A 10261-nucleotide genomic window follows, 5' to 3' on the forward strand; every position below is an offset into this window, starting at 1 on the left:
AATCTACTCAATACCAAAACAGTAATTATTACAAAATGTTTGCGAGCTTATGGCCTTTTAATCCTTTATTATTGTTCCCCTTTCCACACTACCTTTATATAAATGTAAAAATAAATTTAGAAAGAAGACTGGTTAGCAATTTCCCCTGTCTTCTAACAACATGCAGATGAATCTGGATACACTATCACTCTATTAGTTTCCTTTACACATGAAGTCTTACAAACAGTAAGTGCCTATTATAGATGCAAAGTGCTGATCCTGCCCCCTGTTCAAGATGTTCTTCTTTTTACTAAAAATCAAATAAAAATGTCTGATTTTCTGCTATTAAGTGATAGCACAGACATTCTTCTTCTGCTACATCAAATCCCACCTTAACAACTGTGAGAACAGTAGACTTTGTTAGAAGAGATGAAACTCTTCACAATTTGGTTATCACTCAAAAATCTACTGGTGGAATTCTCTGTAGAGCTGCTCATCCTACTGAAGGCTTAAAATTGTAACATACACCTGAATAGACCAATATAAAAACAAGTCTTTTTAATAGTGCAGACGTGAAAAGCCCATCAAACTTGACACTTGCTTGGCTTATCTATCCAACACCTGTTTGTGGGGGATAAATTTAGTAATCCCCTGGGCTTACACCAATGGGTTGACAAGTCATAAAGAAACACAAAGTCATAAAATACTGACACCCAAGTTTGGCTAAATCAGATTGGCACCCCAAGAATAGGGGGGTGCAAAGAAACCCTGAGAATAGGGAGGCACAAAGGTGCCAGGAATAGGGAGGTGCAAAGGCACCCCAAAATAGGAGGGATGTAGAGCCCCCCAAAATAGAGTGAGGCAAAGGCCTGAAGTAGAAATGACGTAAAGTTGCCCAATACATAGGAATAACAAGATTAGATATTCAGGGTGAAAGCACCCCAAATTTACTATATAGCAGAAAGTTGCTTTCATAGGAGAATAGGGCCGGGTTAGGTAAATTGGTGAATTGGACCATGGACTGTTGCACTGCAGGCAAAGCAGCTCAGAGAAGAGATGGTTAACAAAAGAAAAGGTGCCTTGTCAACCCTGAGGTTATTCCCCCTATCTGTCTCATCCCCTAGGCTAGCTAAGTTAAACAGAGGTGCTGCCTCATGTCCTCTGTAAACAACCTTCCTCCCAACTGCCCGGTGCCTGGATTTAGTTTTGTATGAATCCAAACCTCTAACCATGAATATCTTCAAGACTCCCTTTCCCTCACGTCTACAAGTTAATGTTCACAGATTCATTGTCCCTTTCTGCACGCCCATTGCCATGTTTGTAAGCCTTCTGATCCTAATAAAAATGGGGCAAGGACCCTTATTCTGGGGTCTTGTCTTTTCCCGGACATTAGCCATCTCTCGCTTTCAATCCTGTGTCTGCTCTTTTGCTGGCCCAAAGAGAATTTTAGACTTATAGAGTCTACAACACCAATTGACAAAAAAGCCATTCTAATACTTGTCAGTACCTTGCAGCCTTTCTGCCTGCCCACTTCCTCACTGTTCCAGCTGACTGAAGCAACACATTGGTGTCTAGTGGTTCTCTCAGAATTCATGTCAGCCAGTGAAAACCCTCCCTAGACACCTTGACATTCCTGGAGATCAGGGATGGGGATGGGGATGAACACCATAATGTATCAAGTTTAAATCAAACTACTTATCTGCTGAAAACAATGCTAATGCCCAATCTTCTTTAAGTCTGGTTGAGTACAGATACCACATCTGCCCATCTGTCTTCTTGAACAGTTTACTAAAACTTCTTAAAAGCCACATTTAACATTGAAATCACCAATCCTGAAATCCTAAAATGAAGCAAATCTAACTGCATCAAAGTTAGCTTTTCATAGGATGCCAATGCTGATTAGGACTGAAATTCTAATCTATACATATGTGAAGACTTACAAACCTTATGATTTAATTTTCCCCATAATTCACAAATAGTTTTCTTTTTATTGGTAAATTGCTGGGTTCTACCACCACTATTAATAAAGCAAATGAATTCTCACCTTTTCAAAGAAATTTAAAATCTCATCTTTTCAATCTAAACTGCTGGGTTCACCTGCAAGAGTGATGTATAATGTGCTATTTCAAATACTTTTCCACCTCTAAAAAGATTAAAATTAACACACACACACACACACACACACACAGGCCTGTAACCTTGACTACTATTCTTTCTTAGACAACTATGTTTACTGTAACAGTGGTTTTGTAAACCAGCCTGCAAAAATCAAGAGAAACTTCATGTCAGGAATTCTCAATCTCAAGTTTTTTCTTCCACATATTTTCATAGAAATTTTGTGCTTGTTATCACTCTCTTTCAGCAACCCAAAATAATGTTAACAGAAAAACTTGGATATGTGATTTCTTGAAAGTTATGTCTGCCATTTTTGAGATGTGATCTGCATAAAAATTCCTCATTAGATGCATGATAAATGGAAATTAAATACCTTTATTTCACGGAGCTTTGAGCTCTGATGTTACCATAGCTTATAAGTGTGAATGAATAAATAAATGAGTTTCAACTGAGGCCCAGTTATTACCATCAACTGGTAAAACAACTCATGGTGTTCTGCAATTAGAGAACAGGTTTAAGAATTACTACTTACAAGAACAGGGATGATGTCTTTGTAACGTAACTTCAAGGCTGTTCAACAGTATACCTGGGAAACTAAGGATATTTAGATACATGTCTGATGAGTAGCCAAGACCAACTATGAAACAATTACATAATCAAACTCTTGTACTAACCTAGGATTCAAACTCTGTGGGCCCATGAATGACATTTTCATTGAGGACTTAAGTGGTTGGAAAGGCTTCAGAAGGCACAAACTGAACTTGTATCAGAAGGATGTGGAAAATATGGATAAGCACAGGGTTCATGAGGGCATTCCTGGCATCAGAAACATTAAGTAATTTGTCATGAGGCCCTCTAAGAAAACCACCTAAGTGGACAGAAGGATTCAAGTTGGAAAAGGAAGATGGATGGCTAACTACGAGGCAAATCACAGGGAATCTCAGAGGTCTTTTAAGCAAGTTGGGTGTTTGCTCATTTACTCATTCAATAAACACAACTAACTATTTTTACATGGTTACAATGGGAGGTCTGGGAAGATTAATTTCATTTACCCTTCAAGGTCCTTCTAGCCGGACTAACAATCAAATTGACATGAGACAGATTAACAGGAGAAAATCAAATTTGGTAGCATACCTATGGGGAATCCACACAGACATGTAAATTCCAAAGACAGGCAACATGATACTTACATGAGCCAAGGAGAAGGGTTAAGAGTCTCAGGACACAAAGGAGAGAAAGACCACTAGTAGTAAGGTGAAAGGAGATGTCTGGAAAACAAAGGTTGCCCTGTTATATAGATAAGTTTCTTAAGCAAAGAGGAATCTCCATTAATAGCTCTTTTCCTGGTACAATCAGGCAGTTAAGGTGGAGGTAAAGAACTTTTCCTGAATCTGCTGAGTTTTGATTACTTTTAACTCAAAATAACATTCATGCCAAAGTAGCCCATCTTGGGGCTACTTGCCCTTGGCCCCTACAAGGACAAGTACTGGATATAAAAGAGTGAACAAAACACACATCACCTTTGTCCTCATGGATTTACATGAGGCAGAAAAGCAATGCACAAATAAACAAACATGTAACTAATTACAAATACTGATAAGTGCCAACAAGGAAACTAATAGAATGCAGAGAGAAGCTTGCTTCAGATCAGTTGATTAGGGAAGAAGGATTTCCAAGGTATGGCATTTGAGACTAGAGTCTCAAATTTATTTACCTTGTTTATTACCTTGTTTAAAATGGAAAGTGGCTTTCCAGATAGAGGCTTCTACATGGAAGAGCCAGGGTCCTGCAGCTGGGGTGGGGGTCAAAGAATTGAAAGGGACTAGTGCGGCTGCAGCTTAGCAGACATGGAGGAGAGTGGAATAAGGTAATGTTTGAGAGGGAAGAATAAACCAGAGGCTAACAGGACAAGACACAGAGTATGGATGCTTTCTATAACGGAGTGCATGCTTTGTAAAAATGCAAGTACCGATGTGCATTTTACAGAGTTGTTGGGCCATAAGCCATCAGAGAACGTGACTTAGTGGGTTTGAGGTGGGGCACCCAGATTCTGCATTTTTAACAAGCATCCCTGCTAATTTCTGATACAGAAACTCTTCAGAAAAGCTCTTGCAGTCATACACTAGAAAAAAATCACCTCTCTCACCTTTCCTAAAGTTCATCTAAGGTAAACTTTGATATAATGGCTTAAATTCTTATCTAGAGAAGTTAGGAACAAGGGACCCTTTAGTAAGAACAGTGCAGACTCAGATCCATGCTACACTCACACATGCTAAACACTGATTCGTTATAATACTCTTTTTCACAAGGACTAACTCAAGGCAATTATCAGCCAATGTTTATCCAGAACTAGATGGCACCTCCCGAAGTGCCACTCTCAGGAGAGAGGCCTGGAATGCACTAATTTTGTTTTGATGACTCCAAAACACCTAAGAGTGTGCAGACTTCCAAGGGCAGGGACAATTGTCTTTGATTTCTCCTAGAACCTGACATAGATGGCTACACAGAAGACATGGTAACTGGTACCCATTTCTGACAAGATTATCAATGAGTAGATGAAAAAGGAAATTAAAATTACTACCATTAAGTATACCCACGATTTTCATATTAGTTTCTTCCTACAAAGAGATCATTTCGAGTTGGATTTAATGTTGCAATTCTCACCAGTCCTCATCTGGAGGAAGCTCTTTGTGGCTCAGATAAAATTATCTCCCACAATTCTTTAGAATTCTGTGTAAAATTACTTAGGAACGGAGTAATTCCTAGACTGCTTCATTGACAATAACAAATGTTCAATTAGTGCTTTACTAAGCACTAATAATCTTTTTTAAATGACGCCCAATTTCTTCTAAACTTTCCAGTGCATTTTATAAATAGCAATTTAACAGACTGGAAGGTATACGTCTCCTAGCAAAGGCCGAGCTGCAAAGGGCTCGAAGCCGCGACAGGTAGATTTAAAGGATCTGGATGGTCTGAGGGCCACCCTCCCCCCAGCCCCCTGTGCCCCCGACTCACGTGAGCTACGTTCTCGTTGCAGCCAGAAACTTTCCGCGTCTACACCAGAGTGGGTAAACCTACAGACGTCCTACCACTGGACGCCACTGCGCAGGCGCACTCCGCCCCGGACCACCCACTGCCTGCCTACTCCCGCTCCCTCCCTCCCCCGACGCAGAGTAAGAGGCGGGGTCTCACACGGAACCAAGTTTTCGGCCTACCGGTTCTAGTCTCCCGGTAATGCGGTGCCCTGTCCCTGCCTAAGGTGGATCTGAAGGACCCAAATGCTTGCATAGCGACAGGTGAGTGCGCCAGGATCTCCGGCGTTTTAACTTGTCCGCAACAGGAGTTTCTTGGGCCTCTTCCAGGACTGCTTTCTCAGAAGACGCAAATCGCCCTAACCGCAGAATTCTGGGTGTCACAAATCGGCTTACCTGAGCTGTGCAAATGACAACGGAGCTGGGACACGGAGGGTGTATCAGAGAGAGGCAAAAGAATAAAGGAAGGAAAGGGTATTTTAGGCAGAACGTTCTCTGAGTTCAAAGAACGGAAAGTTAAGTAAACTGTGTAGAGGTGAAGTAAGGGATGAATGAGGCTGGGGAGGGACATAGCCATCACTGTAGCCTTAAAAAAGTTGAGGAGTTTGGACTTTATCGTAAAAATCATCGAATAATTTTAAGCTGGAGAGTGACTTGATATGTGTTTTAGGGAGATGATTGCTGTGGATCAGAATGGATTAGAAAAGACAGGGAGAACCCTTAGGCTGTTGACTTCATCTTGGGAAGAGGTGTTGGTGGCCTGAAGCAGCACTGGGAATAGAGAGAGGTAGATAGACGCTGCATTTATTTTGTAAATATGTGGTTCCTAATATTACTGCCAGATATTTTGGGAAATAGAATACATAGGACTTAGCAATTGATTGATGTAGGAAGTAAGGAAGAGAGATGTCAAAAACAAATTCTGAATTCTCAGAATTCCCTTTGGGCAGCTGTGGGTTTGGTTTCTTCATTGACAGAAAAAACACAAGAGGGCTGGAGAAGGTTTTCCGGCCTGGTGTGGGGAGTTCACTTTAGGACATATTGAGTTTGAGGTACAGCTGATGAACAGATTAATTTAAGAAGGCATTTCACTGGGGAATTTCAGATATAAGGCAGGAAACACAGCAGTGATCATTTGCGACCTCATTTTCAAAGCTTTTTTTGTGTCCTTTGGTTTATTTATCATTTTTTATTGAGATATAATTGACATATAACATTGTTAGTTTCAAATGTACAACATAATGGTCAGATATTTGTATGTATTGCACAGCGATTGCCACAGTAATCTTATTAACGTCCATCACCATATATAATTACGAAAATTATTTTTTCTTGTGATGAAACCTATGAAGATGTACTCTGTTGGCAACTTTCAAATACAAAAATATGGAATGTTTCACACATGTGCTTGTCATCCTTTTGCAAGGTCCATGCTAATTCTCTGTATTGTTCCAGTTTTAGTATATGTGCTGGTGACGTGAGCACTAGTTTATTTATCTTGATGGAGAGCTTGTCATTAGGGAACCATTTTGTTCAGGCAGTTTTTTGGGACAGGCATACTAACAATTTCTTGCTCTTTTGTTCTCTATTCCTGTTTTCCTTTCTGAATCTTATCCATACTAAATGTGATGGGCTTAGAACAGTAGCAAAAGGAAGCAACATGGGCCTGATCACTTTTCAGTAAATTTATTCGGTTGAATTAAATGGCCAGATCTGGATGAGAAAGGAGAGAATGGCAGCCTAGAATCCCTAAGCTAAATGTTCTTCTCAGCCTAGGGACCTTGCTTTTCTTCTAAGGCCCCCTTGTTTTATCTTTCTTTTGGGTTACTTCCCTGCCTCATCTGGCTTTCTTTTTCATCCTCATAAATCTCCAGTACCCTGTTATGCAAGTGGATAATAATTTGCTAATTGCTGCACTTATTTTGTACTTGTGTGGTTCTTAATATTACCAGAACAATGGCATTTTCAAAGTCCTTTGCTATTCTACACAACTTTTTTAAAAAGGAAGAAATGGATTCGGGTGCCTGGGTGGCTCAGTTGGATAAGCATCCAGCTTCAGCTCAGGTCATGATCTCACAGTTCATGGCTTTGAGCCCCATGTCAGGCTCTGTGCTGACAGCTCGGAGCCTGGAGAACTTTAGCTCAGGTCATGATCTCACAGTTCATGTGTTTGAGCCCCATGTCGGGCTCTGTGCTGACCACTCAGAGCCTGGAGCCTGATTCAGAATCTGTGTCTCCCTTTCTCTCTGACCCTCCCCCACTTGTGCTCTGTCTCTCTCTGTCTCTCAAAAATAAATAAAAACATTAAAAAAATAAAAAGGAAGAAACGGAAAAACAAGGAGAAGGAAAACACAAGCTCCTGCAGTGTTGGAGTTAGGCCTTGTAGACAGAGTTCCTCACTATCCCTTTTTGTTTTTCCTTTCTTCATTTAACAAACATCTCTTGGCATTTATTTTGTGCCAGAAACTGTTTTAGGTGCATTCCTGTGGATAGTTGGGGGAGTGGGAGTATATGTTCCACCCACTGTTCCCTATCTTGAATTTATTTTTTACATTTCAAACTTAATTCATGCTCACTGCAATAAAATAATTAAAAAATATAAATGTGTAATAGAAAAAGTAAGTCCTCACCCTATCCACTTCCTCTCCCAATTCATTCCATAGAAGTAATAATTTTTGCTACTTTGGTGTATTTCTTTTCACACATTTTTTTTGCACACATAAGTAAATAAGTCGTGTGTGTGTGTGTGTGTGTGTGTGTGTGTGTGTGTGTATGTGTGTGTGTATGCAGATTCCCTAGAAAAGACCCTGAATTGAGGATTATTTTGAAAATCACTTAAGAAAGTGTTCCCAGAAAGAAGGAACATATGTAAATATCATAAAAGCCATTTATGAAAAGCCCACAGCTAATATCATCCTCAGTGGGGAAAACTGAGAACTTTCCCCCTGAGATCAGGAACATGACAGGGATGTCCACTCTCACTGCTGTTGTTTAACATAGTGTTGGAAGTTCTAGCATCAGCCATCAGACAACAAAAGGAAATCAAAGGCATCAAAATTGGCAAAGATGAAGTCAAGCTTTCACTTTTTGCAGATGACACGATATTATACATGGAAAACCTGACAGACTCCACCGAAAGTCTGCTAGAACTGATACATGAATTCAGCAAAGTCGCAGGATACAAAATCAATGTACAGAAATCAGTTTCATTCTTATACACTAATAATGAAGCAACAGAAAGACAAATAAAGAAACTGATCCCATTCACAATTGCACTAAGAATCATAAAATACCTAGGAATAAACCTAACCAAAGGTATGAAAGGTCTGTATGCTGAAAACTATAGAAAGCTTATGAAGGAAATTGAAGAAGATACAAAGAAACGGAAAAACATTCTGTGCTCCTGGATTGGAAGAAAAAATATTGTTAAAATGTCAATACTACCCAAAGCAATTTACACAATCTGTGCAATCCCAATCAAAATTGCGCTAGCATTCTCAAAGCTAGAACAAGCAATCCTAAAATTTGTATGGAACGACAAAAGACCCCAAATAGCCAAAGTAATATTGAAGAAGAAGACCAAAGCGGGAGGCATTACAATCCCAGACTTTAGCCTCTACTACAAAGCTGTAATCATCAAGACAGCATGGTATTGGCACAAAAACAGACACATAGACCAATGGAATAGAATAGAAACCCCAGAACTAGACCCACAAAAGTATGGCCAACTAATCTTTGACAAAGCAGGAAAGAATATCCAGTGGAAAAAAGTCCCTTTAACAAATGATGCTGGGAGAACTGGACAGCAACATGCAGAAGGATGAAACAAGACCACTTTCTCACACCATTCACAAAAATAAACTCAAAATGGATAAAGGACCTGAATGTGAGACAGGAAACCATCAAAACCCTAGAGGAGAAAGCAGGAAAAAACCTCTCTGACCTCAGCCGCAGCAATTTCTTACTTGACACATCCCCAAAGGCAAGGGAATTAAAACCAAAAATGAACTATTGGGATCTCATGCAGATAAAAAGCTTCTGCACTGCAAAGGAAACAACAAAACTAAAAGGCAACTGACGGAATGGGAAAAGATATTTGCGAATGACATATCAGACAAAGGGCTAGTATCCAAAATCTACAAAGAACTCACCAAACTCCACACCCAAAAACCAAATAATCTGGTGAAGAAATGGGCAGAAGACATGAATAGACACTTGTCTAAAGAAGACATCCAGATGGCCAATAGGCACATGAAAAGATGCCCAACGTCACTCCTCATCAGGGAAATACAAATCAAAACCACACTGAGATATCACCTCATGCCAGTCAGAGGGGCTAAAATGAACAAATCAGGAGACTATAGATGCTGGAGAGGATGTGGAGAAATGAAATCCCTCTTGCACTGTTGGGGGAATACAAACTGGTGTAGCCGCTCTGGAAAACAGTGTGGGGGTTCCTCAGAAAATTAGAAATAGATCTACCCTATGACCCAGCAATAGCACTGCTAGGAATTTACCCAAGGGATACAGGAGTGCTGATGCATAGGGGCACTTGTCCCCAATGTTTATAGGAGCACTTTCAACAATGGCCAAATTATGGAAAGAGCCTAAATGTCCATCAACTGATGAATGGATAAAGAAATTGTGGTTTATATACAGGATGGAATACTACTTGGCAATGAGAAAGAATGAAATATGGCCTTTTGTAGCAATGTGAATGGAACTGAAGAGTGTTATGCTAAGTGAAATAAGTCATACAGAGAAAGACAGATACCATATGTTTTCACTCTTATGTGGATCCTGAGAAACTTAACAGAAGACCATGGGGGAGGGGAAGGAAAAAAAAGGGGGGGAGACAAACCATAAGAGACTCTTAAAAGCTGAGAATAAACTGAGGGTTGATGGGGGGTGGGAGGGAAGGGAAAGTGGGTGATGGGCATTGAGGAGGGCACCTGTTGGGATGAGCACTGGGTGTTGTATGGAAACCAATTTTACAGTAAATTTCATATTAAAAAACAATTAAAAAAAAAAGAAAGTGTTCCCAGGGTGCAATATTGTGATTTATAAGAAATATTTATTTCATCATTTAGATGACCAAATTTATCTAAGATATGTTTTCATCTATGGTTCTTGGC

At 39.9% G+C, this 10261-nt stretch overlaps 1 non-coding gene across 1 annotated transcript; it reads right to left on the reverse strand.

Moving 5' to 3' along the window:
• Positions 1 to 6506: 6506 nt before the first annotated feature.
• LOC132664004 (U6 spliceosomal RNA) lies at positions 6507 to 6611 on the reverse strand. Its single transcript, XR_009603377.1, has one exon. It is a non-coding gene; the product is annotated as a U6 spliceosomal RNA (small nuclear RNA).
• Between the last annotated feature and the right edge of the window lie 3650 nt (positions 6612 to 10261).

This window comes from Panthera onca, chromosome D4, assembly GCF_046562875.1.
Source record: "Panthera onca isolate mPanOnc1 chromosome D4, mPanOnc1 haplotype 2, whole genome shotgun sequence".
Taxonomy (NCBI): domain Eukaryota; kingdom Metazoa; phylum Chordata; class Mammalia; order Carnivora; family Felidae; genus Panthera; species Panthera onca.